Source organism: Myotis davidii, unplaced genomic scaffold, assembly GCF_000327345.1.
Source record: "Myotis davidii unplaced genomic scaffold, ASM32734v1 scaffold223, whole genome shotgun sequence".
NCBI lineage: Eukaryota > Metazoa > Chordata > Mammalia > Chiroptera > Vespertilionidae > Myotis > Myotis davidii.
Window position 1 is genome coordinate 2,911,771 of NW_006294609.1, and position 8,067 is coordinate 2,919,837.

Consider the following 8,067-nt stretch of genomic DNA (forward strand, 5'->3'; position numbering starts at 1 on the left):
TAAATACAGTTCCTCATGTTGTGACCCAACCATAAAATTATTTTCATTGCTACTTCATAACTATAATGTTGATACTGTTATGAATCATCATGCAAATATTTGATATGCAGGATGGTCTTAGGGGACCCCTCTGAAAGGGTCGTTTGACCCGCAAGGGGGTCGCGACCCACAGGTTGAGAACCGCTGCTCTAGCACTTAGGAAACATGTAACGTCAATCCTAATCATATACCCAGATGTAGTAGCTATAAACACAAAGCCATTTTGTAACAAATTCCTTCCCCTTTATTTTCTTTTTTTTAAATATATTTTTATTGATTTCAGAGAGGAAGGGAGAGAGAGAGAGAGAGACATCAATGATGAGAGAGAATCATTGATTGGCTGCCTCCTGTATGCTCCACACTGGGGATCGAGCCCAAAACCAGGGCATGTGCCCTTGACTGGAATCGAACCAGGGACCTTTCCATCCACAGGCCGATGCTCTATCCACTGAGCCAAACCAGCTAGGGCTACCCCTTTATTTTCATTGCAAATGTACTTAAACCCCTAGCAGTGAATTCAGCATTTACGGGTGGAGGGGGCCGCAGCAACTGGACCCCCGCTTCCCCGGTGCCTCTTCCCCGTCTGATTTCTCCCAAGCCTTGCTGCAGCTCTGAAAACGGCTTTAACCTTTTCCCCTCCCACTGGAAGGAGTAAGGCAAACTTTTGACATTTTGGGTCCCCAAAGCCCACCTTTGGGGATGTTTGGGCCCTTTCTCTTCCCACCCAGAGGACAGAACCACAGGCAAAGGCACCAGGACACTGGCTCCCTGGTTTTAGCCAGAGCGGGCCCGGGGATCTGGCTAGTGGACTCGCCCGAGGTCCCCTCTATCGTCACACCCAGAGGTGGTTTTCGCCTCTCACAGCAGATTCTGCCGCAGCTCAGGCTGCTGTGACCCCACAGGGCACTCCACAGCCAGGCAGGTGTCAGCGGCGTGTCATCCACTCAGGGAGGCCCTGCTCGCTGCCCCCAGGCCCCTGGGCAGGTGCCGAGCACTCAGCAAGGTCTTCGGGAAGAGAGGCCAGTGTCTATAGAGCTGGGGACACACCTCCATGCCTCCGTGAGGACATCTCTTGCCCCTTCATCCTCTCCTTCCCCAAACAGTGCTCCTGCCATCTATCAGTGAGCTGGCCGGGGCCCAATTCCATTGCCGCCTCCACCACGCCGGGGTCCCCAGCCCAGCCCGCGTTTGATGGTGAACTAGGGAGCCAGCATACCGTCCTCATCCTCCTCACAGCTAAGGTGTATCACAGCAAACAACAACAACAAACCCCCACAGTGCCTGGCCAGTGTGGCTCAGGGGTTGGGCATCGACCTATGAACCAAGAGATCATGGTTCGATTCCCGGTCAGGGCACATGCCAGGGTTGAGGGCTTAATCCCCAGTGTGGGGCGTGCAGGAGACAGCTGATCAATGATTCTCTCTCATCATTGATGTGTCTATCTCTCTCTCCCTGTCCCTTACTTTCTGAAATCAATGAAAAATATATTTTAAAAACACACACACAAAAATAAAATCCAGTAAAGCCGGCCCAGGGAACAGGTGTGGGGTGGGCACGTCCAGAGGAAACCAGAGGCCGGTGCCAGGGGTCTCCTCCCGGGCAGTCACATGGGATGCACAGCATTCCTCGAGCCAGGGTTTGTGAAATGCCCTCTGCCAGGGACTCGTGCCTGAGCCCAAGAGTTCAGGGTTTTCATTGGATGCAGGTCTCAGGGCACTCACTGCACAGCATGTGCTGACATCCCAGACTCCCAGAGCTCACTGCTCACTGCTTTTCTGCTGTGGTCTAGGCCCAGGGATGCCCTCTGCCTTGGTGGGAACTTCTGGCCTGTGAGGTACACTCTGGCTCTTTTTGTTATGGGTTTCTCAACTGCAAACCTAGATGCGGGGCAGGGGAGTGAGATGGACCGAGGGCAGGAAGGGCCGAGTAAGGAAGAGGAACCACCTTACCTGCCTCCAGCTCTGCCTAGAGAAAGGGCCCTAGCCATTTCAGCTTGTTATGGCAGAAATCAGGCTGGTGGGAAGCGACAAATCATACACATGCAGAGGTTCAGAAAAGGACTGTTTGTCCTGCATCAGTGCTGGCTCAAGGGAGTCACCCTCAGAGGCTGAGCCCCGAACAGCAGTGGGTCCCGGCCTTTTATCCCCTTCTAGCTCCTTTGTCTCCCATATATGGACTAAGCTTCTGGTCATTCAGGGAGCTTTTCAGTTTGGGCGATTGACTGATGGTTAAGCGAGATTACATGAATCAAGGATGTGGTCAGGAGATAAGCAAACAAGATTACAGGAACAAATAATGTGGTCATGATAGGATGACTAGAAATTTCCTTTCTCATTCTCTCCTCTTGATTCTCAAGCTGCTCCTAGCAGACTTAGAGAACATCCTCATTTTCAGGATGGGTATGGACAAGGGATTTTCCACTGTGCTGCGTGAAGGAAATGGGGCGCCTACCGCTCTTGCTACTTCCTGCTGTATGGGGGCGTTGAATGGAGGCGGGGGATGCACAACTAGGGCTCCAGGCCATCCAGAGGGTCGTATTGGTAGTTGGGGTTCTTTGTTTGAAGCATCATCTGGATTTTGATTTCTTCTAAATGAGAGGAAATGAAATGGGTTAGCATGTTGAGAATGCAGGGGCCAAACAGGAGTACCATGAGAAGCATCAGGAGGGGGCCGGCTCATGGGCATGCCCAATTCCATATATCATTCCAAGAATTCCAAGATTCTGATAATTCCTGTCTCCTTTCTAAGGCCTAATCAGTTAGTTTATGGGCTCCATCCCTTACAATGCCGGACTGGTTGGCATAAAAACAGCACTCTTCCTTCAAGGCACATGCACAGGCTCCCTTTTCCTGCTGTGAGAAGGTCTAGTCCTCTTTGATTTTGGAGGGGGTCACTTCTGCCAGGAAGTCTATCTGGTCTTGTGCTGCAATAACGCTCTGGGCTGTTTCCTCTGAGCTGTCTGCAAAGTCTTCGGATAGGCTTTGATAATAGGAAAGGGAAGTTGCCAACCCCCCTATCCCAGTGCCCGGGTCTGTAGCTATTCCGAGGCTGGCAAGGACGGGGAGGAGGGGGATGGCTTTTGGTTTGAGTGAAGGCAGTGAGTGGAACCTTAAAGGACTGATTGTTAGGGGCAATGTCTATTTCAGGGGCTAGGTAAACCAGAGGATAGGTCTCAGTCCAGTTGGCAGGTGGACAGAGGTAGGCATGGGTGCCACAGAGGAAGAAAAAGTCCCTGGTTCTCTAGATAGAAGGTATTCTCAATGGTAAAGAGGTGTGTGAGCTTGCTGTTCTGTTCCCCAGGCAGAGAGAGTTCCTGCCAAGGTTGCCCCTGTAAGGGGCTGAAAAGGAGGGACCTTGGGGATTATTTTGTGTAGTCTAGTCCCAGAGGTTGTGTTTTCAAAGAAAATAAATTTCCTGTCCGTCTCTACCCAGAATTTAGAGTGTGTGAGACCGTGGGAAGGGAGGCGACGGCATGAGGCCTGTCAGTTCAGTGTGCAATCCCACTATGGGTGACACCTTGAGCAGGTGCGGGATGGGCTTGAGCAGAACTGAGAGGTGTCGGGAAGCTGGGAAGGCCGCTGAGATGGCGGACCCTACTGAAAATCGGACAGGGTTCCGAAAAGAAGTTGTTTGGGTGACAGCGTGGTTAGCCCAATTAGCAGCAGGTTTCAGTTCGAGAGTAAAGTGGCAGAGGCGTTGATTAGGATATTCCAAATCCTTTCCTTCAAGGAGTTCCCTTCTGACGCAAAGGGGAGACTGAAATGCGAAGGCAGTGTTAGCGGTTACCGGTCCAAAGATGGGAATCTTGTTGGATCAGCGTGGTGTTATATCATCTAAATAAGTTTGGAGTAGCTGAACGGCCCTGCTTGTAAGTCCCTTTTGTCATCTCTGTGATTTGGAATTTATAGAGTTCATTGAGGCACACAAGTTGGAATGGAGGTCCTCCGTGTACCTTATAATGGAAGGACAGGCTAGATACCGCCGTGGGCAAACTACGGCCCACGGGCCGGATCCAGCCTGTTTGAAATGAATCACACTTAAAAAAAAAAGACCCTACCCTTTTATGTAATGATGTTTACTTTGAATTTATATTAGTTCACACAAACATTCCATCCATGCTTTTGTTCCGGCCCTCCGGTCCAGTTTAAGAACCCATTGTGGCCCTCGAGTCAAAAAGTTTGCCCACCCCTGGGCTAGAATCAGACCAGACGTGCAGGGAGGTGGGGGCTGCCGTGTAACTTGTAGGTGAGAGGGGAAGACAGAGCCAGCAGTCTCCTGAGAGAGAGGGATTGGTGACACTTAAGAGGCGATGTGTTAAGTTGAGGGTTTGAGAGAGAGAGTGAGGACTTAGAAGATCCTTAAGAGGCAGGGTGTAGACCTGAGAGTGGTCAAGATTAAGAGAGTTCAGGAATGGTAAAAGAACCAGCCTCGTCTTTGTTGGGTACTTGGTCTGGGCAGGTTGGTTTCCTGACATAGTTTTGCCATAGCCTGCTTAAGGGTCCGATTCATGCTTTCTACTTTCCCTGAACTCTGAGGCCGGTGGGTCGTGTATAATCCCATTGACTGCCTGGAGTCTTAACCACCTGCTGCACCCCTTCCGCCATGAAGGTTGGGCCATTGTCCGATCCCATAGCCAATGGCATTCCATATCTCGGGATGATGTCTCTTAGTGGAGCTTTGGTTACTTCTCTTGCCTTCTCCATGTGTGTGGGGGAGTAAGCCTCGACCCAGCCTAAGAAAGTGCAGACAAAAACCAGGAGATATTTATTTCCCCTGCTGCGTCCTGTTTTAGTGAAGTCCACCTCTAGATCTTCGAAGGGTGCTTGGCCGCTGGATTCTAGCAGCCTTGCTTGGCATTGTTTTGAGTACAGAGGAGGCAGCGTTGGAAAAGCAAGGTCCAGGGGGACGGAAGTCGAGCAGTCGGGTAGTCCTGGCTCAATAGGCTTCTAGGGCAGTTTTTCCCAGGTTGGTGAGTTCATGTTGTTGGAGGACCACCTGGTGGGCTAGTTGCTCTGGCACATAGATTCTGTGGTCTGGGAGTATCCACCAGCCTTCCTTGGTCATATTTCCTCCCTCTTGCTGTGCCCATTCCTCTTCCTGAGCTGTATATTTTGGGGGTGCAGGTAGTTCTGGGGCCCGCATGATTTTGGATGGTGTCGCTTGTTCTCTTGCAGCTTGTTTAGTTGCAGCGTCTACCTGACGGTTCCCCTCTAACACTGAGTCTTTTCCCCCTTTGGTGTCCCTTGTAGTGGGTGACTGCTATTTCCTCTGGTTCCCAGACTATCTGTAACAGTTTCAGGATTTCATTTTGATTCCTTTTCCTCCTGCAGTAAGGAGTCCTCTTTCCTTGTATATAGCCCCATGTCTATGTAGAGTGGCAAGGCGTAGCGCGCATCAGTATAAATGTTAGCCGGCTTTTCCTTACTAAGTTCTAATGCTCTCACTGGTGCCCACAGGTCTGCTCTTTGGGCAGACCATCCCTCCGGAAGGGCCTTTGCCTCCAAACGTTCAAAATTTGAAACTATTGCACACCCGGCCTATCGTTTGCCCTCACTCATGAAACTACTGCCGCTTGTGTACAGAATGAGGTCAGGATTATGCAGTGATTTATCTGTCAGATCTGGCCAGCTGGAGTAGACTTCATCAAGCACCTCCAGGCAGTCATGCTCTGGGGCCCCAGCTGCCATTGGCAAGAAGGTGGCACGGTTTAGAGTTTTCACTGCATCCGGTCTTACTCGTGGGTTTTCACGTAGGAGCCTTTGGTACTGGGCCATCCGGGCATGAGTTCGTCAGTGCTGTCCTCTTGAATCCATGAAGGTAATGAGGGAGTGGGGCACCTTGCCGTGTAGGTTTTGTCCCAACTTGAGCTTGTCTGCCTCTTTGATCAGCAGTGTGGTGGCCACGAAGACCCTTAGGCAGGGTGGCTAGCCTGCCGCAACCGGGTCAATTTGCTTTGAAAGGTAGGCCACCCATCTCTGCCAAGGCCCAAATTCCTGAGTTGAGACTCCCAGAGTGATCCCATTGTTTTCATGTACAAACAGGCTGAAGTCCTGTGATACATCTGGGAGTCCTAAGGCTGGTGCCTCCATGAGTTTTGCCTTAATGGTCTCGAATGCCTCTTCTTGGTCAGGGCCCCAGACAAGGGGCACTTTTTCTTCTCCTTTTAGGGCCTCATACAAGGGTTTTGCTAGTTCTGAAAATCCGGAAATCCATATGCGACAGAACCCAGCGGCCCCTAGAAACTCCCAAATTTGCCAACGGGAAGCAGAATAGCACAGACTGCCTGTTTTCTTTCAGCCCCAAGCATTCGTTTGCCTTGGGTAATTCTGAAGCCTCCTTCTGGCAGGAAATCAAATGTTATGGCAGAAATCCGGCTGGTGGAAAGCGACACTCAGCGGATCAGAAAAGGACTGTTTGTCCCGCACCAGTGCTGGCTCAGCGGAGTCACCTCCAGAGGCTGAGCCCCGAACAGCAGTGGGGCCTGGCGTTTCACCTTCCCCTCGCTCAGTGCTCAGCAAACTGTGGATCGCGAGCCACATGCGGCTCTCTGGCCCCTTGAGTGTGGCTCTTCCAGAAAATACCTCGTGCAGGCGCACATGTACAGTGCGATTGACACTTCGTGGCCCATGTGCAGAAGTCAGTATTTTGTGGAAGAGCCACACTCAAGGGGCCAAAGGGCCGCAGTTTGCCGACCACTGCCCTAGCTCCTTTGTCTCCCATATATGGACTAAGCTTCCAGTCATTCAGGGAGTTTTCCAGTTCGGGCAGTTGACTGATGGTTAAGCGAGATCATAGGACTCAAGGATGTGGTCAGGAGATGAGCAAACACGATAACAGAAACCAAGAATGTGGTCAGGATAGGATGATTAGAAGAGAAATTTCCTTTTTCAGGCTCAGTGGTTGGAGCATTGGCCCTCGAACCAAAGGGTCTGGGATTCAATTTCGGTCAAGGGCATGTTCCTCAGTTGCAGGCTCAATCCCTGGTCCTGGTCGATTGGGGTGATCAGTTGGGCACGTGCGGGAGGCAACCCATGGGTGTGTCTCTCTCACATGGAGGTTTCTCTCTCTGTCTCTCCCCTTCCCTTTCACTCTCTACAAAAAAAATCGATGGGGAAAAAAAAAATCTCCTCGGGTGAGGATTTTAAAAAAATAACAACAACAGAAAAGGGAGAAAGGAAGGGAGGAGGAGCCTGGCCGGTGGGATGGGCTCCCACATCGCAGGCTGGACTTTGGATCTCTGCTCTCACCAGGCCCCCGCGCTCGTGGGGAGGAGCCCCAGCACTTCCTTGCTATTTGTCAGTGTTTCTCATCTGGAACATCGAGACGCTGGTCATCACCAGCCAGGATGATCTGTTTCTCTGACTGTTTTTGTAAAGACTGATGTAGGGCCTTTGGGGAGCCAAAAGGCAAGAGAATTGTAGCCCAGTCATGGACCAAGTCGGTCGGGTGTCAGGGCTGGAGAAAGAGTTCATAAAGTCGGTCCCCTGCAGAGAGGGCTCAGCCCCAGGGGCTGTCCTGGCGCCCTCAGGGCAATGCCACGGCTGGCCAGCACTCACACCCCATCCCCCAGGAAAGCAAGGCCCCCCCACCACCTGGAGATACAGAGAACCGGGGCCAGGGGCAGAGCCATAACCTCTGTCCCCAAACTCAGGCTGTGGCAACACCCAGGCCCCACCCCATTCTCCATCAGCCTCCCCAAACTCCAAAGAAACATAACAAGTCATAACCACCACTAACAAAGCCCTTACTGTGCACCAGGTTCTCCTGCCAAAGACGTGGGCTCTATCGCACTTCATCCTCACCACCCTGTTAACGCTCTCATTTTACAGGTGGGGAGACTGAGGCTCAGAGGGGCTCAGTGTCTTCCCTCAGCCACACAGGATGCAGCAGCAGCTGCAGGGTTCGAGCCCCACACCCCGGCCTCTAACCACTATGGAAACCAATGGCTGCACCCCTTTTACCCGGATATTATGAACCTCACGCTTGTCATGCAAATGGGGCTTTGAAACTAGTTCCCAATCCCCCCCC